General features: G+C 37.8%; 1 protein-coding gene and 1 pseudogene across 1 annotated transcript in view; one reads left to right on the forward strand and one right to left on the reverse strand.

Annotated features, from left to right (window-relative positions):
- Positions 1-27,738, reverse strand: part of LOC118016613 (prolyl 4-hydroxylase subunit alpha-2-like) — a 57,757-nt gene that overhangs the window by 18,966 nt on the left and 11,053 nt on the right. The gene's annotated exons all lie outside the window — the stretch shown is intronic.
- On the forward strand, positions 24,666-25,163 carry LOC118016614 (annotated as a pseudogene).

Below are 27,738 nucleotides of genomic sequence, written 5' to 3' on the forward strand. Positions count from 1 at the left end.
ATAAAACTGATAAATTTACTGAGCCCTTATATATTTAGCAATCAAACATTCTTTTTTTTTTAAAGATTTATTTATTTATTTGAGAGAGAGAATGAGAGAGAGAAAGCACGAGAGGGGGGAGGGTCAGAGGGAGAAGCAGACTCCCCGCTGAGCAGGGAGCCCGATGCGGGACTCGATCCCAGGACTCCAGGATCACGACCTGAGCCGAAGGCAGTCGCCCAACCAACTGAGCCACCCAGGTGCCCAGCAATCAAACATTCTTAACAATTTCATATATTAATGCTTATTGTCCGCAAGGTTTTTAGACTATTATTATTGCTAATTGCTCTTTTATGCTTATCACCTTGCTAAGAAAGTTCCATCCAAAACCTCTATAGGCATCTGATTATGGTCACTCCACAGACTGATTCACCTGAACCTCCAGGTGGCTTAATAAGGCCCCTGATGAGGACATTACCTAAGAATCATTTCCTGCCTCCTTGTTTCTCACCGGGGCCTGACCCTAACAACAGTGACCCCTTGAAACACTCATTAAAATTAAAAATTCCCCCCAATGTGAGACACGACTTCCAGGGACAGGTCCATCCCAGTGACACAGGACTAAATAATTATTGGTTGATCAGTGATGTTTTCAGAGAAAGATCTTGAGCAAAAGGCAGAAAGGTAAAATGCAATGGCGTCATTTATGTCCAGGGTTTTTAAAAATGGAGCTGTGAAACCATTAAGGAGATGAGACTTATGCATGTTCTCACTGTAAGAACCATGAACTTTTGAACTGGGCCAAACTGCAAATACTCCAGGGACTTAGCCCAAACACCTGCAACTTGCTATAGTAGGAGACTCTGATTAGTGACAGCCTTAGCAACCAATTATATCCAGTCAAGATTAGTTTTCTGCCATCAACACCAATCAAATTCTTTGTAAATAACATATTCAAGCATTCCCTTTTGTCTTTAAAAACCACTGACTTCTGGAGTGCTTGGGTGGCTTTGCTGGTTAAGCATCCAATTCTTGATTTTGGCTGAGGTCATGATCTCAGGGTTGTGAGATCGAGCCCCACATCAGGCTCTGTGTTGGGCATAGAGCCTGCCTAGGATTCTCTCTCTCTCTCTCTCTCTCCCTCTCCCCTCCGCTCTCTCTCCCTCTGTAAACAACAGCAACAACAACAGGTATTCATCATGGGGTAAATTTCCCTTTTCAAAAGAAAACATCACAGACAAATTAGAAGTGGCTCTTTTGTCATTTAGAGTGATTATGAATTCATCATTTAGAATACTTTCGCTAAGTTCTTACAGTACTCTGAACCTCTATCATGTCACTTTCCAGAATCCATTCAATTAATCTATTTACGTGTCTCATCTACCATTGCCATCCCCAATTAGACCATAAAGTATTCTGGGAACAGGCCATACGTATTTCACTTTTTTTTTTTTTTACCTAGTACACAGCATATAGCATGTAATAGATCTCAACAGGTTTACTGAATTTAATAACAAGGTGTCTCTGTACTATCCCCATTTGCTCATTGTTTTTATGCCAGAACGTCTTCCTGAAAAGAAAGGAAACGCACCACCTGTCAAGGAGCTCCTTCCACTTTTTGGCAATTATGTTAAATTTCTCATCAAAGAGAACCCAAGTGTATCTGTCTGACTATTCTATTCATGTGTTCTAAGGCTGACCCTCAGGGCCACAGAGAACAAATATAATCAATTGTTTTAATCAACAGTTTCAATTATTCATTACAATTCTGACAATGATTACAATTTGAAGGTTTTCCAATACCACCAAGCAATTTTCTGACACCAGCTGAGGGTTCTACACTTTAACTTAATTCTGACACTGTCCACCTAGAGATAGTATGAGATTCCACAGGTTAAGGACCGAGTCCTGCAAGACTACATCCCTCCCCACCACACCTCCACTTCAGAGGCACTAATCAGTGCTTCTGACCTACCAGCTAGAGATCCCATAAACCAGAGGTTCCAACAACCTCCTACTTGGATTCCATTAATTTGCTAAAGTGGCTCACAGAGCTTAGAGAAACAGTTTCTCTGCTAGATTACTAGTTTATTATAAAAGTACACAATTTAGGAACAGGCAGATGAAAGGGATGCATAAGGCAAACTATATGGAAAAGGGCGCAGAGCTTCCATGGTCTCTGAGCGTACCATTCATGCAGCACCTCCACATGCTCACCAACCTGAAGCTTTCTGAACACCTTTTTCAGGTTTTATGGTGGCTTCATTATATAGGCACACGTGATTAAATCACTGGTCACTTCTAACCCTCAAATCACAGGGCTGGTTCCCCCAGCAACCAGTCTTCACTTAGATTCCCAGGAAGCTTTCCATTAAGTCACCTCTTTAACGTAACAAAGACACCTTTGTAACTCTCAGCACTTAGAAAATTCCAAGGGTTTTAGAAACTCAGTGCCAGAAACTAGAATAAGACCAAATATATATTCCTTATTATAAATCACATTCATTCAATACACACCAAACTAAGTGTTTAGCACTACACTAGAGCTTGAAAATGCAATATTGGTAAAAATCAGTCTTTGCTTACTGGGGGAAAACAATAAAGTCAATATAGATGTAAATGAACAATTAAAACAGAGTAAACTTCTATAGCAGAGGGAATCACAGGCTACTATGGAACAAATGGAAGACACATTTGTCGAGAAGAGGAGATGTCAGACCAAATTTATCAGAAGAGACGATGCCTCAGTTGTGAGCCCTGTTACTGGAAGACAACTTATGTCCCAGTGGAATTTTTTCTTGTCACTCCTATAATTTACCTCTATCAAATTTATACATGCCTATATTTTAAACACAAATAGTTCTTGAAAGTTTATTCAGAAAAATAGGAATCACCTGTCTTCCCTCTCCCTCTCCATTTCAGGCTCCAAAAAGCAGCCACTTTCTTCACCTGTTTCCTTTCATATTTTATTGCTAAACATATGCATCAGAAAATGATTATGTAATCATTAAACCTAAGTTTGGTTAGGGCCTCAAAAAAACAACGGGGTCCTACAGCAACTATGTCTCCATGAAGACAATGCATTAACTGATTATGACCACACCAAAACACATACTTAGAAGTTTTTATTGTACACATAGCTCTTTAAGTGAATTTCCAATACTGTGTCAAAGACTAACTAGTTGTTTACCAATCCTATTTCACATTCCTGGAAACAGAGAAACTCTACATTTCCCAACCTCCCTTGAAATTAGATTGGGGCCTGAGAGTTCTGGTCAAGAGACTGTGGACAGAAATGATAAATGCCACTTACAGGCTTGGACTCTAACATGTATCATGAAATCCCCCACGAGGCCAGGATGAAAGGACTCCAAAACAGCAGTCATCCTGCAGTGAAAGAAATCAAAATTCTTGAGTCAACATTTAGAGGAGAGTCAACCTACATAGGACTTTCTATGAATGAAAATTATATTTTTATCCTTTTGAGTTTTGAAGATTTGAGAGTTTATTTTTTACCATATATAGTCCATCCAGCATGCCCTGACAACTGAGTCAGTCATAAAAACTCTGTGGAATATTCCACCAGGAGAGGGGTTAGTTGGTAAGTGGGGTGAAGGGGCAGGTCAACACAGAACAAATTACTTGCTCTCTCTAGCTCCCAAGAATCCTACCAAGAGAAAGCAGTTGATGGGTGAAGTCCACAGTCCTGTGCAGGTCCCCAAGCTGGAAGCTAACATTACGAGATCACCTAGGACCTGGACCTTAGAGATAGTGCCATACATCCCTGCATTCAGTTGCTTCAGCGCCTTTGCATCCAAAGCATTCAGTGGTGGAAGTCGCTGATGCTGTGACCAGTCTGGCCCAGTCTGAAACACTCACCAACACTCAGGGTTGAACGATACTTGGTCCCTAGAAATAATTAGAACAATGATACTCCAGGAAAAGAACATAAAGGGGTCAATAAAGAGATCATTCATTCCCATTCCATTCCCACTCCCTGAATATACCCAGTCTTTTCACCTGTTTCCTTTCAAAGTTTATCGCTAAGTACATGCTTCAGAAAATGATCAAATCATCTTTAGAATTATGTCTGGTTGGCAGGGGCACCTGGGTGGCTCAGTCAGTTAAGTGTCTGTCTTGGGCTCAGGTCATCATCTCAGGGTCCTGGGATAGAGCCCTGCTTCGGGGTCCCTGCTCAGGGGGGAGTCTGCTTGTCCCTCTCTCTCCCTCTGTGCTCTCTTTCTCTCAAATAAATAAATCAAATCTTAAAAAAAAGTAGAATTATGTTTGGTTAAGGTAAGGGATTTAGTCCCACATAAGACACTGAAATGAGCTCCCACAGACCAGTGTATTAGGGGGAATTTTATTTGTTTAAAAGGGTAGGGCGGTGTCCTCCTTGTAAAGGACTAGGAGTTAATCATTTCCTTTTTTTTTTTTTTAAGATTTGATTTATTTATTTGACAGAGAGACAGAGAGAGAACACAAGTAGGTAGAGTGGTAGGCAGAAGGAGAGGGAGAAGCAGACTCCCCGCTGAGCAGGTAGCCTGACATGGGGCTTGATCCCAGGACCCTGGATCATAACCTGAGCCAAAGGCAGATGCTTAACTGACTGAGCCACCCAGGCACCTCATAATCATTTCTTTAGAATAAATAACATCTAAGGAAGGACCAGGTGAAAATGACTGAACAAAGCCATCATATGTGCATTCTAGACTACTTCAACTAGACACCTCAACATCAAGACCCTCCCACCTGGCCCCAAGGGACTGATGTAGGAAAAGGTGGCATAGGAAAAGGTTGGGTTTTGCAGCCAACAGCCAAGAAAGAGTTCTTGAGGCATCTTCAGTGCAAAAAGGTAGTTTTATTAAAGCACAGGGACAGGACCTGTGGGAGAAAGACCTGCACAGGGGTCATGAGGAGTGGCCCATTATATACTTTCAGGTTGGGAGGGGGTTAGGGATAGCGTAAGTCTCTAAGGAATTCTGCAAGCAAGGTTTCCAGGACCTAGAGGGGGCTAACTATTGTTAGGAAAAGGTCATTTATTACTGTCTAATAAAACCTTAGTCATGAGACCCTTCAGATGTATATTGGTGGGTCATATGCTTGGGGAATGAATGCCAACATATATCTTGGGGTGGGGGGTGGGGCAGGCGGGGCAGGGGGCAGGTAGAAATATAGGAAGTTTCCAAAGAATTTTTTTTTTAAAGATTTTGTTTATTTATTTGAGAGAGAGAATGAGATAGAGAGAGCATGACAGGGGGGAGGGTCAGAGGGAGAAGCAGACTTCCTGCTGAGCAGAGAGCCCGATGCGGGACTCGATCCCGGGACTCCAGGATCATGACCTGAGCCGAAGGCAGTCGCCTAACCAACTGAGCCACCCAGGCGTCCCTCCAAAGAAATTTTTATATGTTAAAAAAGACTTACAGGATCATGGGGGTTGGGATAATGTTAAGCTAAGACTGCCTTTTACTTTTAGCAAAGTATTAACATCAAGGCAGCTGAGATCCTAGAGGAATGTCACTCTGCTTATTTCAAGGATTTGTCAATTGGCTGTAAGTAGTAAGGAAACTGAATTTTTCTTTTGCCTTTTTCCCACATCAGGATAATACCTGGGTCCTTGTCTTTGTTTTTACTGGTTCCCGGTTGCCTTAGAGGACATGTACACAATACCACAACCCTCAATAAAAATGCCCAGACCCCAAACAAGGATGAGGCTCTCTTTTTTCCTTTCTGAGTCTCCCAGACACTCTGTCTGTATCTGCACTCTCTCTATACCTTCAATAAACTCTGCTTTCACCTCTTGCTGGTTCGTGTTTGATTTCTATCCTGTGTGCAACCAGGGACCCTCTAGGCGGGTCCTGGCCCTCTAGGCTGGATCCCCTCTGGGTCTGTGGTCCCAGCCTGCCAGCATGGGTCAGATGAAGAGAATAAGTATGAATCAGAAGACACTGGCAAGTTCTGATCCAAAACAATACAAAAATAAGACACCAATAAAGGCTAAGTTTGATGAAGCAAGGTACTGAAAGTACCAGAGCCATTCAGGCCTAACAGTTCAATTTTTCTTATATTTCCTAAAATCAGATCTCAGTTTCCTAGAACATGAAGCCTGCTTGCTTTTCATTTCCCAGATCCCCATGAAAGGCTCAGAGTCATGACAGAGCCACAAGACTAATATTCTAAAAGCAGCTTCTTTCTTTGTATTCCTTAAGTCCTACAGGATAAAATACTAAATTCTGAAGGCAAAAACAGCAATTATGAAGCAACTGTTCACAAAGGGAACCCATGGATATTGCTTACCTGGCAGGGCCCCCTTAGAAAGAGCCTTGAGATCCATTTTAAATGTGCACTGAAGAAGCAGGAGGGCCTTAGCAGCCCTAATCTCATCATCAATCATCATGGGGGCAGGGGAGCAGAGACGGGACACTTATGTCGTGACGGGTGCCTGGCAGTAAACTCTTTCACATACCAGAGAGGCAAAAAGCAAAAGAAAGAGAAAAAAAAATCACATGAGGGGAAGGAGCAAGATGGCGGAGGAGTAGAAGACCTAAATTTCATATGGTCGCAGGAATTCAGCTAGATAGTTATCAAACCATTTGGAACATCTACAAACTCAACAGGAAATAAAAGAAAAGAATAGCAGCAACTCTGAACAGAAAAGCGGACCACTTTCTGGAAGGTAGGACGTGTAGAGAAGTGAATCCGAGGCGATATTCGGGAAAACAGACTGGGGGGGGTAGGGAGCCTCCGTCAGCCAGCTATTAGCAAGTGATAGAGCAGCGGAGCACAAAATCGAAACTTTTAGAAGTCTGCTCCGCTGAGGGATGTCGCTCCAGTGGCTAAGCGGGGAGTGGAACCCTCGCTAGGACAGTGTAGTCTCAGGATCCTCAGGGTCACAGGAAGACCGGGAGTGCCTGAGTGCGGCAGAGCTCCCAGGTATCAGAGCGGGGAAGCCAGCTGCATAGACAGAGCTGAGGAATGGGCTCTCAGCTCGGGGTTGCCATGAACCGTGATCCGCGGCACAGTCGGGCCACTGCTCTTTGAGCAGGGACCCAACAAGTGGCAGATCTGGGGAGACTGCCCTTCCTCCCCCGGAAGGAACAGCGCAGGAGTGCACTGCAGGGACCTGCTGCATTTGGAGACTCCAAAAAGGGTCATGTGCCAGAGATAGAAATGCTTGGTCACAGGCCGGGTGAGCACGGAGTATGGCCAGAGACCAGGGAGACAGTAGTGATTGACTACTTTTCTCTGGGGCTCACTGAGGAATGGGGCCCTGAGTTCTCGGCTCCTCCAGGGCAGAGATTGGGAGGCCACCATTTTCACTCGCGTCCTCCAAAGTTGTAAGGAAAGCTTGCAGGGAACAAAAGTTACCAAGAGCAAACCCGAGCAGATTACTTAGCCTGACCCCTGGGGCAAGGGTGGGGCAATTACACCTCTGGCAAAGATGTCTGAGAACCACGGCAACAGGCCCCTTCCCCAGAAGATCAGCAAGACCATCCAGCCAAGACCAAATTTACTGATCAATGAGAATGGCAAAACTCCAGTGCCAGGGGAATACAGCACATAGAATTCATGGCTTTTTTCCCATGATGCTTTAGTGTTTCAAAGTTAATTTTTAAAATTTTCTTTTTCCTTTTCCTATTTTTTTAGTTGAAATTTTCTTCTTTCCTTTTTCAACCAACATCTTCTCAATTCCTTTTTTAAAATTGTTTTTAATTTTTCATTTTTACATTCATATTCTATCTTTTCATTGTATTTAACCTTATTTTTTGTGAATATATGTTTCTTTTTCTTTAAAATTCTGGGATACAGTTTCTTCTAACAGACCAAAATATACCCTAAATCTAGTTTATGACATTGTCCTAGTCTCCTGCCTGATCACATTTTTTTTTTCTTTTTTCAACCAACTTCTTACCAATTCCTTTTTTAAAATCTTTTTAAATTTTTATCTTTATAGTCATATTCCATCCCTTCATTGTATTTACCCTAATTTTTGTGTATATATATAAGTTTTTCTTTCTTTAAAATTTTGGGAGGCAATTTCTTCTAACAGACCAAAATACACCCAAAATCTAGTGTGTGGCTCTGTTATATTCACCAGCGTGATCATATTTTTTTTTCCCCTTTCTTTTCCCCCCAGTTTCGGGTCTCTTCTGGTTTGTTTAGTATAAATTTTTCTGGGGTCGTTGTTACCCTTTTAGCATTTTTTTTAGCATTTTGTTCTCTCATTCATCTATTCTCCTCTGGACAAAATGACAAGACGGAAAAACTCACCTCAAAAAAAAAACAAGAGGCAGTACTGACTGCCAGGGACCTAATCAACACAGACATTAGTAAGATGTCAGAACTAGAGTTTAGAATGACGATTATAAAGATACTAGCTGGGCTTGAAAAAAGCATAGAAGATACTAGAAAATCCCTTTCTGGAGAAATAAAAGTACTAAAATCTAACCAAGTCGAAATCAAAAAGGCTATTAATGAGGCACAATCAAAAATGGAGGCTCTAACTGCTAAGATAAATGAGGCAGAAGAGAGAATTAGTGATATAGAAGACCAAATGATGGAGAATAAAGAAACTGAGAAAAAGAGAGATAAACAACTACTGGATCACAAGGGGAGATTTTGAGAGATAAGTGATACCATAAAGTGAAACAACATTAGAATAATTGGGATCCCAGAAGAAGAAGAAAGAGAGAGAGGGGCAGAAGGTATGTTGGAAAAAATTATAGCAGGGAACTTCCCTAATTTGGGGAAGGAAACAGGCATCAAAATCCAGGAGGCACAGAGAAGCCCCCTCAAAATCAATAAAAATAGGTCAATACCCCAACATCTAATAGTAAAACTCACAAGTCTCAGAGACAAAGAGAAAATCTTGAAAGCAGCTCGGGACAAGAAGTCTGTAACCTAGAATGGTACAAACATTGGAGTGGCAGCAGACCTATCCACAGAGACCTGGCAGGCCAGAAAGGACTGACATGATATATTCAGAGCACTAAATGAGAAAAATATGCAGCCAAGAATACTATATCCATCTAGGCTGTCACTGAAATGAGAAGGAGAGAGAAAAATCTTCCACGACAAAAAAAATTAAAGAATTTGCAAACACCAAACCAGTCCTACAAGAAATATTGAAAGGGGTCCACTAAGCAAAGAAAGAGCCTAAAAGTAACATAGACCAGAAAGGAACAGAAACAATATACAGTAACAGTCAACTTACAGGCAATACAATGGCACTAAATTCATATCTTTCAATAGTTACCCTGAATGTAAATGGCTAAATGTCCCCAATCAAAAGACACAGGGTATCAGATTGGATAAAAAGAAACAAGACCCATCAATATGCTGTCTGCAAGAGACTGATCTTAGACCCAAAGACACTTCCAGATTTAAAATGAGGGGGTGGAAAACCATTTACCATGTTAATGGACATCAAAAGAAAGCTGGGGTGCAATCCTTATATCAGACAAATTAGATTTTAAATCAAAGACTATGAGAAACAAGGAAGGACACTACATCATACTTAAAGGGTCTATCCAACAAGAAGATCTAACAATTTTAAATATCTATGCCTCTAACATGGGAGCAGCCAGTTATATAAGCCAGTTAATAACAAAATCAAAGAAACACATCGACAACAATACAATAATAGTAGGGGACCTTAACACCCCCCTCACTCAAATGGACAGATCATCTAAGCAGAAAATCAACAAGGAAATAAAGGCTTTAAATGACACACTGGACCAGACGGACTTCACAGATATATTCAGAACATTCCATCCCAAAGCAACAGAATACACATTCTTCTCTAGTGCACATGGAACATTCTCCAGAATAGATCACATCCTGGGTCACAAATCAGATCTCAATGGGTACCAAAAGATTGGGATCATTCCCTGCATATTTTCAGACCACAGTGCTTTGAAACTAGAACTCAATCGCAAGAGGAAAGTCGGAAAGAACTCAAATACATGGAGGCTAAAAAGCATCCTACTAAAAAATGAATGGGTCAACTAGGAAATTAAAGAAGAATTTAAAAAATTCATGGAAACAAATGAAAATGAAAACACAACTGTTCAAAAACTTTGGGATGAAGCAAAGGCAGTCCTAAGAGGAAAGTATATAGCAATACAAGCCTTTCTCAAGAAACAAGAAAGGTCTCAAATACACAACCTAACCCTACACCTAAAGGACCTGGAGAAAGAATCACAAATGAAACCTAAACCCAGCAGGAGAAGAGAAATAATGAAGATCAGAACAGAAATCAATGAAATAGAAACCAAAAGAACAGTAGAACAGATCAATGAAACTAGGAGCTGGTTCTTTGAAAGAATTAATAAGATTGATAAACCCCTGGCCAGACTTATCAAAAAGAAAAGAGAAAGGACCCAAATAAATAAAATCATCAATGAAAGAGGAGAGATCATAACCAACACCAAAGCAATACAAACAATTATCAGAACATATTATGAGCAACTGTATGCCAGCAAATTAGATAATCTGGAAGAAATGGATGCACTCCTAGGGGCATATAAATTACCAAAACTGAACCAGGAAGAAATAGAAAACCTGAACAGACACATAACCACTAAGGAAATTGAAGCAGTCATCAAAAATCTCCCAACTAACAACAGCCCAGGGTTTCCCAGGGGAATTCTACCAAACATTTAAAGAAGAATTAATACCTATTCTTCTGAAGCTGTTTCAAAAAATAGAAATGGAAAAAAAATAGAAATGGAAGGAAAACTGCTTATGAGGCCAGCATTACCTCGATCCCAAAGCCAAAGACCCCATCAAAAAGGAGAACTATAGACCAATATTCCTGATGAACATGGATGCAAAATTCTCACCAAAATACTAGCCAATAGGATCCAACAGTACATTAAGAGGATTATTCACCACGACCAAGTGCGATTTATTCCTGGGCTGCAAGGTTGGTTCAACATCCGCAAATCAATCAATGTGATACAATACATTAATAAAAGAAAGAACAAGAACCACATGATCCTCCCAAGAGATGCAGAGAAAGCATTTGACAAAGTACAGCATTAAAACTCTTCAGAGTGTAGGGATAGAGAGTACATACCTCAGTACCATAAAAGCCATCTATGAAAAACCCACAGAGAATATCATTCTCAATGGGGAAAAACTGAGTGCTTTTCCCCTAAGGTCAGGAACACAGCAGGGATGTCCACTATCACCACTGCTGTCCAACACAGTATTAGAAGTCCTAGCCTCAGCAATCAGACAACAAAAACAAACAAAAGGCATCCGAATCAGCAAAGAAGAGGTCAAACTCTCACTCTTTACAGATGATATGATACTTTATGTGGAAAACCCAAAAGACTCCACCGCAAAACTGCTAGAACTCATACAGGAATTCAGCAAAGTGGCAGGATATAAAATCAATGCACAGAAATCAGTTGCATTTCTACACACCAGCAACAAGACAGAAGAAAGAGAAATTAAGGAGTTGATCACATTTACAACTGCACGCAAAACCACAAGCTACCTGGGAATAAATCTAAACAAAGAGGCAAAGAATCTATACTCAGGAAACTATAGAATACTCATGAAAGAAATTGAGGAGGACACAAAGAAATGGAAAAACATTCCATGCTCATGGACTGGAAGAACAAATATTGTGAAAATGTCTATGCTACCTAGAGCAACCTACACATTTAATGCAATCCCTATCATAATACCATCAACTTATTTCAGAGAAATGGAACAAATAATCCTAAAACCTGTATGGAACCAGAAAAGACCCCGAATAGCCAAAGGAATGTTGAAAAAGAAAAGCAAAGCTGGTGGCATCACAATTCCAGACTTTAAGCTCTATTACAAAGCTGTCATCATCAAGACAGTATGGTACTGGCACAAAAACAGACATATAGATCAATGGAACAGAACAGAGAGCCCAGAAATGGACCCTCAACTCTATGGTCAACTAATCTTCGACAAAGCAGAAAAGAATGTCCAATGGAAAAAAGACAGTCTCTCAAAAAAAAAGAAAAAGAAAAAAGTCTCTTCAACAAATGGTGTTGGGAAATTGGACAGCCACATGCAGAAGAATCAAACTGGACCATTTCCTTACACCACACACAAAAATAGGCTCAAAATGGATGAAAGACCTCAATGTGAGACAGGAATCCATCAAAATCCTTGAGGAGAACACAGGCAGCAACCTCTTCAACCTCAGCCACAGCAACTTCTTCCTAGACCCATTGCCAAAGGCAAGGGAAGCAAGGGCAAAAATGAACTATTGGGGCTTCATTGAGATAGAAAGCTTTTGCACAGCAAAGGAAACAGTCAACAAAACCAAAAGACAACTGACAGAAGGGGAGAAGATTATTTGCAAATGACGTATCAGTTAAAGGGCTAGTATCCAAAATCTATAAGGAACTTATCAAACTCAACATCCAAAGAACAAATAATCCAATCAAGAAATAGAGAGAAAACATGAACAGAAAAGAAGACAACCCCAAATGTCCAACAGACACATGAAAAAGTCCTCAACATAGCTCGGCATCAGGGAAATACAAATCAAAATCTCAATGAGATACCACCTCACACCATTCAGAATGACTAAAATTAACAGTCAGGAAACAACAGATGTTGGCGAGGATGCGGAGAAAGGGGAAGCCTCCTACACTGTTGGTGGGAATGCAAGCTGGTGCAGCCACTCTGGAAAATAGTATAGAGGTTCCTCAAAAAGTTAAAAATAGAGCTATCGCACGACCCAGCAATTGCACTACTGGGTATTTACCCCAAAGATACAAATGTAGTGATCCAAAGGGGCACTGGCCCCCAGTGTTTATAGCAGCAACTATGGAAAGAGCCTAGATGTCCATCAACAGATGAATGGATAAAGAAGATGTGGTATATATATAATGGAATATTATGCAGCCATCAAAAAAATGAAATCTTGCCAATTGCAATGACGTGGATGGAACTAGAGGGTATTATGTTATGTGAAATAAGTCAATCAGAGAAAGACAAGTGTCACAGGATCTCACTGATAGGAGGAATTTGTGAAACAAGACAGAGGATCATAGGGGAAGGAAGGGAAAAATGAAACAGGATGAAACCAGAGAGGGAGACAAACCATAAGAGACTCTTAATCTCAGGAAACAAACTGAGGGCTGCTGGAGTGGAGAGGGGTGGGAGGGATGGGGTGGCTGGGTGATGGACATTGGGGAGGGTATGTGCTATGGTGAGCACTGTGAATTGTGTAAGACTGATGAATCACAGACCTGTACTCCTGAAACAAATAATATATGTTAATAAAAATAAATAAATAAATCACATGAAATTAAAAGGAAATAAATCAAGTAAAGAAGAGACTAGAGCATACTATCTGATCTCAATGCAATCTACTTTTCACAAAGCTAAAATCATCTGGAAATAGAGGGAATGGCGAAGCTGCAGCAATGACTCTCTCAAACTATGCTGTCTAGTTCATTAACTATTGACCACATGTGACAATTAAAATGTAAATATATTAAAATTAAATTAAATTTAAAACTTAGTCTCTTTGTCATAGTACTGACATTTCAAATGCTCAATAGCCAGAGATGGCTAATGACTACTAAGTTAACTAACAAATATAGAATATAGCCAACATCACAGAAAGTTGTATTATACTGTATTGCTCTAAAAAGAAATACTGTGGAAGCAAAGAATAATTATCAAGAAACTTTTAGTTAAATAATTCTCAGCATTACACAATGCAGGAAATCACTTGATCATCCCCCCATCAAATGGAGAAAATGTGCTCAATATATGGACACTCAGTAAAGATGCCACCAAAAACAGACCATGCAAGAAGGGTTAAAAAATCAATAAAATACATATTCTAGATCCCCTATAACAAAAGTTAACAGCAAACTTTAAAGGGATAAACTGACCTATAATTTAAATACTTGGTAGAATAAAATAAAACACTCTTTAAAACAATACCACAAAATCCAATGTAAAATTCACAATTCTGGCATCCAATAAAAAATCATCAGACATGGGACGAAATCAGGAAAACACAGACCATAATCAGGAGAAAAAAAATCAATCCAAAGAAACAGACCTGATAATGACAGATGATGAACAAAGACTTTAAGAAAGCTATTATAAATACAATTAAAAAGTACAAGGATATAAAGAAAAACTTGAACACAATTAGGAGAGAAATAGATATTATTTAAAAAAGAACTAAGTGGAACTTCTAGAGATCAAAAATGCAGTATCTGCATAAAATTACCACTAGGTGAGATTAGTAACATGTCAGACACTGCAGGGGAAAACATCAGTGAATGAAAACAGCAACAGAAACATTCCAAATTTTAGAGGCACTTGGGTGGCTCAGTTGGTTAAGCGACTGCCTTCGGCTCAGGTCATGACTCTGGAGTCCCAGGTGGAGTCCAGCATCGGGCTCCCTGCTCAGCAGGGAGTCTGCTTCTCCCTCTGACCCTCCTCCCTCTCATGCTCTCTATCATTCTCTCTCTCTCTCAATAAATAAATAAAAATCTTAAAAAAAAAAAAAAAAGAAACATTCCAAATTTTAAAAGAGAGGTTATTTTTAAAAAAACACCAAAAATAAAGGAACAAAGCCTTGGTGACCTGTGGGAGAATATAAAGCAGTCTAATACATATGCAGTTAAATTCCCAGAAACAGAAGAGAGGGAATGAGAGAAGTGAAAAAGTGTAGAAGTGATTTTTGAAATTTTTCAAAAAGATAAAAACTATACAAATTCAAGAGGATCAAAGAATCCACATATAATAAACACAAAGAAAACCACACTAAGGCACATCATAACCAAATTACTTTTACAAAAACAGAGCTGAAGATGAAATTATTATATTCAGAGGAGCAAAGTCAAAAATGACAACAGATAGCTCACTGGGACCATGAAAGTATGCAGTCAAAAGAAATGGAAATAACACCTTTAGGCGCACCTGGGTGGCTGGGTTGCTAAAGCGTCCAACTCTTCCTTTTGGCTCAGGTCATGATCTCAGGGTCCTGGGATTGAGCCCCACATGAGGCTTCTTGCTCAGCAGGAAGTCTGCTTCTCCCTCTCCCTCTGCCCCTCCCCTTGCATGGGCTCTCTCTCTCAAACAAATAAATAAACCTTAAAAAAAAAAAAAAAAGAAAGAAAGAACACCTTTAAATTGTTGAGAGAAAAAAGGCCCACCTTGAATTTTATACAAAAGATCTTTGAAAAATAAAGGTGAAATGAAGATCTTTAAGACAAAGAGAAGTTAAAAGTGCTCATCACCAGACCTCCACTACAAGAAAAGTAAAGTTCTTTAGGCAGAAAGAAAATCATACCAAATGGAAACTTGTATATACACAAAAAAATAGAGTGCTATAAATGGTAATTATGTGATTAAATATAAGAAAGATTTTTCATTATTTAATTTCTTTTAAAAATGACTATTTAAAGCAAAAATAATAGCAAGATACTGTGTGGTCCATAATGTATGCCCAAGAAAAATGTTTTACTGTAACAGCAAAAAGGAAAAGAATGAAAAAATGGAGGCATAGTGTTATAGAAGGCTTTCATATTTATGTAAAGAGGTATAATATTATGTAAAGGCCAACTGATAAGATAAAGATGCATGCTGTAAACCTCAAAGCAACCATTACAAAAATAAGACAAAAAATCAGAGCTAATAAACCAACAGTGGGGATAAAATAAATTAATAAAAATACTCTGTTAATTCAAAATGAGATAGAAAAAAAGGAGAAAGGGAAAAAAGAAGATAATAAGAAAAAGGAATAGTAAGATGGTAGATTTAAACCAAAATATTTAGATACTTAATGTAAATGGTCTAACCCCAATTAAAAGGCAGAGATAATAAAACTGGATAAAAGAGCAGAACCCATCTCACTACTGTTGTATTAGGGATATCAAGACCACCTACAGGTACAAGTTCAATGATTCACTAGGAAGATTTACATGTCTTGCTGTACAGGTGTACTCATAAATATCATTTGTTACAGTAAAAGAATACAAAACAGAATCAGCAAAGAAAAAAGGAGCATGGAAAAAAGTCTGGAGGAAATCAGGTGCAAACTTCCAAGAGGTGTGGAGTCACACAAGAAGCATTTAATTCTTCACAATTGCTACAAATCATATGAAATATTGTCTACCAAGGAAGTTCATTAGAGACCAGTGCCAAAGGTTTTCACTATATATTGGTTGCTTACCAGCTCTGCCTAACCCATACCATAAGAGACTCTGAGAGGATGGCAGGCATTCAGTATAATCCATTGTTTGCAGTTTAGGCACAGTGAGTCACAACTATCACAGAGTGGTAGGAGGTTCCACTCAAAGGTCAACTTTACAAGCAGACCTTCCTAAGAAGAGTGGTCTCAGACCTGCCATGTTAACTCTTTTCTGCCCATCTGTCCATAAGAAAAGCATTAAACGTAATGGCACAGATAGGTTAAAAGTAGGATGAAAAAAGATATGCCATGCAAAAACTAATCACTGACTATATTGACATCAAACAAAGTATAGAGTTAAAATAAAGTAATATTGCCATGGATAAAGAAGGATATTTCATAAATAAAAAGGGAGAAATTAATCAAGGAGTTTTAACAATCCTAAATGTTCATGTGCTAAATAACATAGCTTCAGGAAAAACAACAACTGAGGAACAAACCAACAGAACTAAAAAGGGAAATATAGAATCCACAATTATAGTTGCATATTTCAAAATGTTCTCTTAGTAACTGATACAACAAAAAGACAGTAAATCAGTATGAATATAGAAAAATTGAGCAACACTATCAAAAAGTTTAACCTTCTAACATAAAATACTCCACCTAAGAAGAACAAAATTAGAATTATTTTCAAGTGCAAATGAAACATTAATTAAAACCATATACTTGGACATAAAACAAGTCTCAATAAATATCAGTACATTGAAATCATATAGAGAATGCTCTTTGACTACAATGGAGTTAAATTAAAAAGTGATAATATAAAGATATCTAAAAATACAGGCGCCTGGGTGGCTCAGTCGTTAAGCGTCTGCCTTCGGCTCAGGTCATGATCCTGGAGTCCTGGGATCGAGTCCCACATCGGGCTCCCTGCTCGGCGGGAAGTCTGCTTCTCCCTCTCCCACTTCCCCTGCTTGTGTTCCTGCTCTCGCTATCTCTCTCTCTGTCAAATAAATAAAATATTTAAAAAAAAAAAAGATATCTAAAAATAACCTCAGGATGCCTAGGTGGCTCAGTCAGTTAAGCGTACAACTCTTGATTTTGGCTCAGGTCATGATCTCAGGGCGGTGGAATTGAGCCCTGCAGGATTGAGCCCCATATGGGGCTCAGCCATGGAAACTGCATAAGATTCTCTCTCTTTCCCTCTGCCCCTCCCCGCCCTTCTGGTGCATGTTCTCTCTCTTTAAAAAAAAAAAAAAAAAAAAAAAGAGCCCAAATTTAGAAAATGTAACATTTCTAAATTAACTTAGAGTCAAAGAAGAAATCACGAGAGATATTATAAAATACTTTTGAGTTATATGGATATACAACCTATGCAAATTTGTGGGATGCAGCTAAAGCAATGCTCAGAGAGAATTTTATGGTTTTTGATGCTTATATTAGAAAGTAAGAAATGTCAAAAATCAGTGATGCAATCTTCCCCTCTAGGAAGCTAGAAACAAAAGAAAATACTGAACCCAGAATAAGTAGAAGGGAATAAATAAGGTGAGAGCAGAAAACTGACAAATACCAAAGAAGTCAATGAAACCAAAAGATGGTTCTTCAAAAAGAATCAATACAATTAATAAACTTCTAGCTAAGCTGATAAAAAATACTGGAAGAAAAAAATTGCCAATATCAGGAATGTAAGTATCACTATAGATTCCCACATAACATTAAAAAAACAATGAGATTATAAACAACTTTATATCAATAAATAGGACAATTTATATAAAATGCACAAATCACCTGAAGAACACAAATGACAAAAACCGAGTAAAATAAAGAAAATCCTAAGACCAATATTTATTGACAAAATTGAATTTGTAATTTAAAACTTTGACATACATGAAAATATATCAAATATATAAGTAGAAATAATTCAATCCTATAAAAATGAAGGGGGGGAAATTGGAGGGGGAGACGAACCATGAGTGACTATGGACTCAGAAACAAACTGAGGGTTCTAGAGGGCAGGGGGGTGAGGGGATGAGTTAGTCTGGTGATGGGTATTAAAGAAGGCACGTATTGAATGAAGCACTGGGTGTTATACACAAACAATGAATCATGGAACACTACATCAAAAACTAATGATGTAATGTATGGTGATTAACATAACATAATAAAATTTTTAAAAATGCAAAAAAAACAACAACTCTTAGATAACAGAAGAGAGACATCCCAACTTTTTTTTTTTTTGCATGTAGATATCCAGTTGTTCCAGCACCATTTGTTGAAAACTATTCTTTCTCAATTGAATTGCCTTTGCTCCTTTGTTAAAGATCAGTTTTATGTGGGCCAATTCTGGGCTCTCTATTTTATTGCACTGAATATTTGTCTTTCACCAATACCACCAATACTGGGGGAAAGCATCTAGTAACTCACCAGTTTGATGCTACCTGTAGGTTTTTCCCAGATGTTCTTGGTCCAGTTGAGGAAGTTTCTCTCTATTCCTAGTTTTAGGAGTTTTGTTTGTTTTCTTTTTTTTTTAAATCATGAATGAGTGCTGAATTTCGTCAAATGTTTTTTCTGCATCTGTTAAATGGTATCGTTTTTCTTCCTTAACCTGTTGATGTAATGGAGTACCTTGAGCTGATTTTTGAGTGTTGAACCAGTCTTACATTTCCTGGAATAAATCCCACTTGGTCATGGTGTATAATTATTTTTTTACCTTGCTGAATTCAATTTGCTAAAATTTATTTGCTAAACATTTTTGCATCTATGTTCATGAGAAATATGTTTGTAGTTCTCCTTTCTTATAATGCCTTTTTCTGGTTTTGGTATTATAGTAATGCTGTCCTCATAAAATAAGTTAGGAAATGCTTCCTCTGTCTCTATCTTCTGGAAGATATTGTAGAGAATTGGTATTTCTTTTTCAAAAGTTTGGTAGAATTCACAGTAAACCCATCTGGGCCTGGTGCTTTCTGTTTTGAAGGTTATTAATTGCTAATTCAATTTGCTTTAATATACATAATGCCCTTCTTTATCACTGATAATTTTTCTTTGCTCTGAAATCTGCTTTGTCTGAAATTAATAGAACTACTTCAGCTTTTTTTTTATTTTTTGAGGTTTTTATTTAAGTAATCTCTGTACCCAATGTGAGGCTTGAACTCATGACCCTGAGATCAAGAGTCACATGCTTTTCCAACTGAGCCAGCCAGTGCCTGCTTCAGCTTCCTTTTGATTAGTGTTAGTTTCGTATGTCCTTCTCTGACATATTACTTTTAATCTATATGTGTCTTTGTATTTACAACAGGTTTCTCACAAACAACATGTGGTTGGGTCTTGTTTGTTTGTTTGTATTTTTAAATCCACCTTGATAGTAACTATCTTTTAATTGGTGAATTTTGATTATTCACATTTAAAGTGTTTTTAATATATTGGATTAATACATACTATATTTGTTATTCTATTCAATGCCCTTGTTCTTTGTTTCTTTGTCTTCCAAACTTTTTCTGCCTTCTCTGGAATTAATTGAGCATTTTATATGATTCCATTTTTTATCTCCTATTAGCATATCACTTATATATCTTTTTAAAAACTTTCAGTGGTTGCCTGAGAGTTTGCCAGTAATCCAAGTCCACCTGTAAGAAACACTCTACAGCTTCATGGCTAGTATGTGTACCTCATAACAGAGTATTCCCAATTTCTCCTTCTCATCCCTTATGACATTGCTGTCATTCATTTCACTTATGCATAAACTATAATCACATAATACATATTGCTGCTACTATTATTTTGAACAAACTGTTATCTGTTAGACCAGGTGTAAGTAAGACAAGTAAAAGAAATTATTTTGGAAAAAAAATTATTTTGCCTTCATTAATTTCTCAAAGACTCTTCCTTTTCTTTACACAGATCCAAATTTCTGACCTGTATCATTTTCCTTCTCTGTAAAGAACTTCTTATAACATTCTTGCAAGGTAGTTCTGCCAGTAACAATTCCATCAATTTTTGTCTGAGAAAAGTCTTTACTTTGCCTTACTTTTGAAGGATAATTTCACTGGATACAGAATTCTAGGTTGGTAGTTTTTTTTCTTTCAACACCTTAAATATTTCACTCTCTTCTTGCTTACATAATTCTGAACAGAAATCTGATGTAATTTTTATCCTTATTCTCCTATAGGTAAGGTGGTTTTTTTCCCTATGGCGTCCTTCAAGACTTTTTCTTTGTCTTTTATTTTGTGCAGTTTCAATGTGATATTCCTAAGTGTAGAATTTTGGGTTTTTTTTGTTTTTTTTTTTTTGCTTGGTGTTCTCTGAGCTTGTTGGATCTATGGTTTGATATCTGACATTAATTTTGGAAAATTCTAAGCCATTATTATCTCAAATATTTCTTCTACTCATATTTCTCTTTTTTCTCTTTCTGCTATTCTCATTATGCATACGTTATAGCTTTTGTAATTTCCCCACGATTCTTGGATATTCTGTTCTTTTTTTACATTAATTTTCTCTTCAGTTTGGGAAGTTTCTGTTAACACAACTTTGAAGCTCACTGCTTCCTTCCTCAGCCCTTCCCAGTATACTAATGAGCCCTTCGAAGCTATCTTCATTTCTGTTACAGTATTTTTATTTCTTCCATTTCCGTTTGAAACTTTCTTCAAGTTTCCAACTTTCTCCTTACATTATCCATCTGTTCCAGCATGTTGTCCACTTTTTTCATCAGAACCCTTAGCACGAAGTAAAAACTGGGGAATGCAAGATGTTCACAGGGAGCTTTGAAGTACTCAAACACAGACTAGGACTTTAGAATGCCATACACATGTACAGTGCTGTGTACATTACCAAGAAAGACCTAAGAAGGCCCTAATCTCTCAAGTCCCACTGTCCTTGACTCTGCACAGGCAAGATGTGAAATTTAAGGCAGAATTGTAGACTGCCTGCCAGAATAATGAAGGTGTGCTCTGACACCCACACAGGGTCCTGCAGCAAAGGCTGAGAGACATTTGGTTCCAGATATTTTCAGAAGTCTCAGTCCAATAATTAGCTGACCATCAAGCTAGCCAAGCAGAGACCATCAAGTGGTCACATAAGAAAAAGAATACATACATTAAAGATTTACAGTGTGAAAGTCACTAAACAAACAGTACAAACAACAACAAACCCTGGGAGTGGGATGAAGGGGAATGTGATTTCCAGAGTTCTCATATTATATTATTTAAAATGTGCAATTTTCACACTCTAAAAATACAAAAAATGCGAAGAAACAGGAAAGTATGGCTCCTACACAGAAGAAAAGCAGTCTGGAAGCCTACACACTGGACCTAGTTAATAACACTTTAAACCAGCTATTATAATAAGTATTTTCAAAGAATTAAAGGCAACCATATCTAAAATGTTAAAGAAAAAAAAACAAGAATAATACCTCACCAAAGAGAGAATATCAAAGAGAGCGAAAGTATAAAAAAGAACCAAATAGAAACTCTGGAACTGAAAAATACAAGAATTGGAATATAAAATTCACTAGAAGGGCTCACCAGCAGATTTGAAGTGGCATAAAAAAAGAATCAATGAACTTGAAGGCAGGTCAAATTACCTAGTATAAGGAAGAGAGAGGGGGAAAAAATGAATAAAAAACACAGCCTGGAGTAAAAGGGAAGATACTGAAGTAGGAAAAGCCAGGAATCTATCTTCCTAGACAATAACTGCACTGCCAAAAGTTGTCTGAAGTGACTATTGAAAGTTCGCAACTTCCAGGGGAAAGCCTGGCTGGTGAATTGTAATTAATATCATTTGATTACAGACCTCAGTAGAGTTGCAGCACCCATCCCTAAGGCAACCCACATTTCTGGCATGGCTGAAGCCAGAGTGGGTAATAAAAACCTTATCCTCCAAATGTCAAGACTCTCAGTTCTGAATGAAGATTCCTGATTCATATCGTGGAGGTACAGAGGCTGGCTAGCATTGTTCCAATCCTTGCAAGCTAAAGCAATGCCCAGGAGATTTAAAGAAGCACATCTATTTTTATGGACATTCAAAAACAACTGCATATTTGATGGAATTTACAAAGTCAATGTGCATGCCCAGGGAAAGACATAGACTCAGAAAAGACTATAAGAAAACCCTACTTTCATCTCAGGCTGCTCCTGAGCACAGAGACACCCTATAATAACAACAACAAAATATTCGAACCCTGGGGAAGAGAGAGAATCTTGTTTCCAGAATTACCACATTATAAAATTAATATATTGTTTTCAACTAAGAAAACAAAAGCATACAAAGAAATATGAAAGTATGGCCCATTCAAGAGAACAAAATCAACACATACTGCATCCAAGGAAACCCAGATGTATCCAAGGAAACCCAGACCACAAGAAAAAGACTCAAAATTCTCTTTAAGATGTTTTCAAAGGGCCAAATGAAGACATGAACAAAGACAGGAAATGATGTATGAACAAAATGAGAATGGCAATAAATGGCAAAATGTTACAAAAATTAGCTCAAAAGAAATTATGGAGTTGAAAAGTACAATAACCGAAATTTTAAAAAATATACTAGAGGGGTTTAAAAGCAGATCTGAGCAAAGAGAAAAAATCCATAAATCTATAAAAGTTAGAACAGACTAAGGACATTATATATCTATTAAAGGTTTAATACATCAAGAAGCTAAAACATTATAAACATTTACACACCTAATAACAGATCCTCAAAATATATGAGGCAACAACTGACAAAACAGAAGGGAAAAATAGACAGTTCTACAAAAATAGCTGGAGACTCCAATATCCCATTTTCAATAATGGATAAATTAACCAAAAAAGATGAATAAGGAAATAGAGAACTTGAGTAACAAAATTAGCCAACTAGAGCTAAGAGATATGTATAGAACAATCCTTCCAACAATAGCAGAATACTCTTCTCAAGTGGACATTCTTCTCAAGTTTACATGAGACATTCTCCAGGACAGATCATATGTCAGGGCACAAAATAAGCTACAACAGATTTTATAAGACAGTTATCATAACAAAATACCTGCTGTGACTAGAAAAGGATAAAGTTAGAAATCAGTAGAAGGCAAACTGGACAATTCACAAATATGGAGAAATTAACGACACACTCTTTAAACAACCAATTGGTGAAAGAAGAAATTAGACAGGAAAATAGAAAATAGAGATGAATGAAAATGAAAACACAATATAACAAAACTTATAAGATGCAACAAAAGCAGCGGCAAGTGGGAAATTTGCAGCTATAAATGCTTACATGAGAAAAGAAAGATCTCAAATAGACATCCTTATTTACAACTTAAGGAACTAGAAAAAGAAGAACAAACTAAGCCAAATGACAGCAGTAGCAGAAGGAAGGAAATAAAGGTTAGACTAGAAATAAGCAAAAAAGAGAACAGAAAAACAGTACAGAAAATCAATAAAACCAAAAGCTGATTCCTTGAAAAGATTAACAAAAACTGACAAATCTGCAGCTAGGCTGACAAAGAAAATAAGACACTAAGACACAAGTTGCAAATAACCAAAATCAGAAAAGAATGTGGGAACATTAGTACCAACCTTCAGAGATAAAAAGGAGCATAAGGGAATTCTATGAACAATTGTATACCAAAAGTTAGATAACTTATAAGAAAGGGACAAATTCCTTGGAACACACAAGTTACCTAAACTGATGCAAGAAGAAATAGAAAATTTCAACATTCATAACAAGTACAAAGATTGAAGGAGTAATCAAAAACCTCTCAATGAAGTAAAGTCCTAGACCAAAAAGCTTCACTGGTGAATCTCACCAAATATTTAAGGAAGAATGAATACCAATCCCCCTTAAACTCTTCCAAAAAATTGAAGAGAAGGGAACACTTATAACTCATTCTATGAAGCAAGCTTTACCCTAATACCAAAGCTAGATAAAGACCCTCCAAGAAGAAAATTAAAGACCAATATCTCTTATGAATACAGATACAAAATCTTCAACAAAATATTGGCAAATCAAATCCAACAGCATGTTAAAAAGATTATTCACATTAAAGTGTTATTTATTCCATAAATGCAATGGTGGCTTACCACAAGAAAGCTGATCATTACAATATATCACATTAATACAACAAAGGGGAAGAAACACATGATCATTTCAAATGATGCAGAAAAATCATTAAACATAATCCAGCACCCTTTTATTATTAAAAAAAAAAAACCCTCTCATAAAACTAAGAATACAGGGAAAATTCCTTAACACCATAAAGGGTATTTGGGGAAAACCCAAAGCTAACATCATATTTATTGGTGAAAGACTGAAAGCTTTTCCCTTAAGATCCAAAACAAGAGAAGTACACCCACTTTCACCACTACTATTCAACACTGTACTGGAAGTTCTAGCCACAGCCATTAGACAACTAAAAGAAGTAAAATGCATCTAAATTGGAAAGGAAGAAGTAAAACAATCTCTACTCACAGATGACATGATCCTATACAGATCCTAAAAAAATCTGCAAGAAAACTAGTCATGCTAATAAACTAGCAGCAAAGTTGTTGGGTACAAGATAAACACATAAAAAGCTATTGCGTTTCCAAATACCACCAAGGAACAATCTGAAAAGTATATTAAGAATGCAATTCCACCCCCCTTTCCCCTGGCTGGTGGAGGCCGCACGATGCCTGGGGTTCCTGCCAAAGACATGAACCAGCAGGAGTTAGTCAGAGCTCTGGCCAAGCATAAAGAGCTTGCTCCCTATGATGAGAACTGGTCTACACCCAAACTGTCCACAGCATGGCATTTGTACCTCCGGGGTGGCACTGGGGTCTGCTCCTTGACCAAGATCTACCCAGGACGTCAGAGAAACGCAGTCATGCCCAGCCACTTCAGTAGACTCCAAGAGCGTGGCCCGCAAGGTCCTCCATGCCCTAGAGGGGCTGAAAATGGTGGAAAAGGACCAAGATGGGGACCGCAAACTGACACCTCAGGGACAGAGAGATCTGGACAGAATCACCCGACAGATGGCAGCTGCCAATAAGAAGCATTAGAACAAATGCTGGGTTAATAAATTGCCTCATTTGTAATCCTGAAAAAAAAAAGAAAGCAATTCCTTTATGATAGCATCTAAAAGAATTAAAAACTTAAGAATAAATCTAACCAAGGAGGTGAAAGACTTGTACACTAAAAACTATAAAGCACTGTGTAAAGAAATATAAAAGGGACCTAAATAAATGGAAAGACATCCCATGTTGATGGATAGGAAGACTTCTTGTTCATATGTCAATACTACCCAAAATAATCTAAAGATTCAATACAATCTACCAAAATTCCTAAAATCTTTTTTCCAGAAACGGAAAAGCTGAACCTCAGATTCCTCTAAAATTGCAAGGGATCATGAGTAGCCGAAACAATCTTGAAAAGAAGAATAGAGTTGGAGTATTTACACTTACTGCCTTGAAAACATACTACAAAGCTACTACCGTAATTAAAACAATATAACTGACCAACATTAACAAAAAACTGATCAAAAAATGGGCAAAGCACTTGAAAAGACATTTCCCCAAAGAAGACAGACAAATAGCCAATAAGCACATGAAAAGGTGCCGAACAACACTACTCATTAGGGAAATGCAATTCAAAACCACAAGGAGATACTACCTCATATCTACTAGGATGGCTGTTATCAAAGACAAAAACAAAAAATAACTAGTGTTGGGGTGCTTAGTCAGTTGAGCATGGGACTCTTGATTTCAGCTCAGGTCATGACCTCAGGATCATGAGATCAAGTACCATGTCAGCTCCGCAAGCTCAGCAGGGAGTGGGCTTGAGATTCTCTCCCTCTCCCTTTGCCCCTCCCCAACTCCCGCCCCCAACACCCCACTCACACATGAGCGCACACTCTCTTTCTCTCTCTCAAATAAATCAATAAACCTTTAAAAAAAAATAAAAAGGATTTGGTAAAACTGAAACTGTTATGCATGTTGGAGGGAATGTAAAACATGAAAAAGAGAATAGCAGTTCTCAAAAATTAAAAAGGGAATTACTAAATGATCCAGCAAATCCAATTCTGGGTATATATACCCAGAAGAACTGGAGGCAGAGTCTCAAAGACTTATTGTACACTCATATTCATAATAGCATTATTCATAACCGACAAAATGTGGAAGCAATCCAAATGTCCATTGACAGATGAGTGGATAAAAACAATGTGGTATACATATCCAGTGGAATATTACTCAGCCTTAAAAGGAAGTAAATTCTGAACATGTTACAACACAGATGAACCTTGAGGACAACTGCTAATTGAAATAAGTCACTCACAAAAAAGCTAATACTGCAATTTCCACATATATGTTACCTAGAGTAGTCAAATTCATAGAGACCTAAAGTAGAAGAGCAATATAAGAATTCCTGAAACTCAACAACAACAAAGCAAACAACATAATAAAAGACGGGCAAAGGACTTGAACAGACATTTGTCCAAAGAAGATATACAAATGGCCATAGGGATGCCATTTTATTAATCCTATATTAATCCTATATTAATATAGAATATATTAGGATATATATTAGGATAATCTTAAGAATGAATGCTGTTGGAGCGCCTGCTGGCTCAGACAGTGGAGTGTGTGACTTTTGATCTCAGGATTGTGAGTTTGAGTCCCATATTGGGTGTAGAGATTTCTTTAAAATAAATTTTTTAAAAAATGTATGCCGCAGGGAAAACTGGATACCCCATGCAAAAGAATGAAACTGGACCCTTGACTTAGAAAAGATCAAGAGTCGCACACTCCACTGACTGAGCCAGCAGGCGCCCAACAGCATTCAATCTTAAGTTTATCCTTTCTTCATTGAACAATCATAGCTTTCTTGTTGAAAATCAATTGACCATATATGCAAAGTTTTATTTCTGGGCTTTCTGTACTATTCCATTGGTTTATGTGTGTATCCTTAGGCCAGTTACATATATATTTTTTTAAATTTTTAGTTGTAGTAAAATACATATAACATAAAATTTACCATCCTTACCATCTTTTTAAAAGATTTTGTTTACTTGAGAGAGAGAGAGCACAGAGGGAAAGGGAGAAGCAGACTCCCCGCTGAGCAAGGAGCCCCATGCAGGGCTCAATCCTAGGACCCTGGGATCATGACCTGAGCCGAAGGCAGATGCTTAACCGACTGAGCCACCTGCCCCTGTTTAATTGTTATATAGTTTATGCTGAAGATGATTTTTTAAAAAGTTTTGGAATAGAGAGTGGTAATGGAAACACCACTATCTTGTGAGTGTATTTAATGCCTCTGCATTATACATTCACAAATGGTTAAAACGATAAATATTATGTTATGTATATTTTACCACAATAAAATAAAGAACAGAAAAAACTAAAACCAAGAGCTGATTCTTTAAGAATGTTTTTTTAAATAGTCAAGATAGCCAAGAAAAAAATATATAAATCAGCAGTGAATTAAGAATGAAAATAATCAGGGGCGCCTATGTGGCTCTGTCAGTTAAGTGTCTGACTCTTGATTTTGGCTCAGGTCATGATCTCATAGTTGTGAGATCGAGTCCTACATAGGGCTCCTACAAAGGGCAGGTGGCTCAGTGTGGTGTCTGCTTGAGATTCTCTCTCCCTCTGCCTCTG

The sequence above is a fragment of the Mirounga leonina genome, unplaced genomic scaffold, assembly GCF_011800145.1.
Source record: "Mirounga leonina isolate KUSES-001 unplaced genomic scaffold, KU_Mleo_1.0 Mir_168, whole genome shotgun sequence".
Lineage (NCBI taxonomy): Eukaryota > Metazoa > Chordata > Mammalia > Carnivora > Phocidae > Mirounga > Mirounga leonina.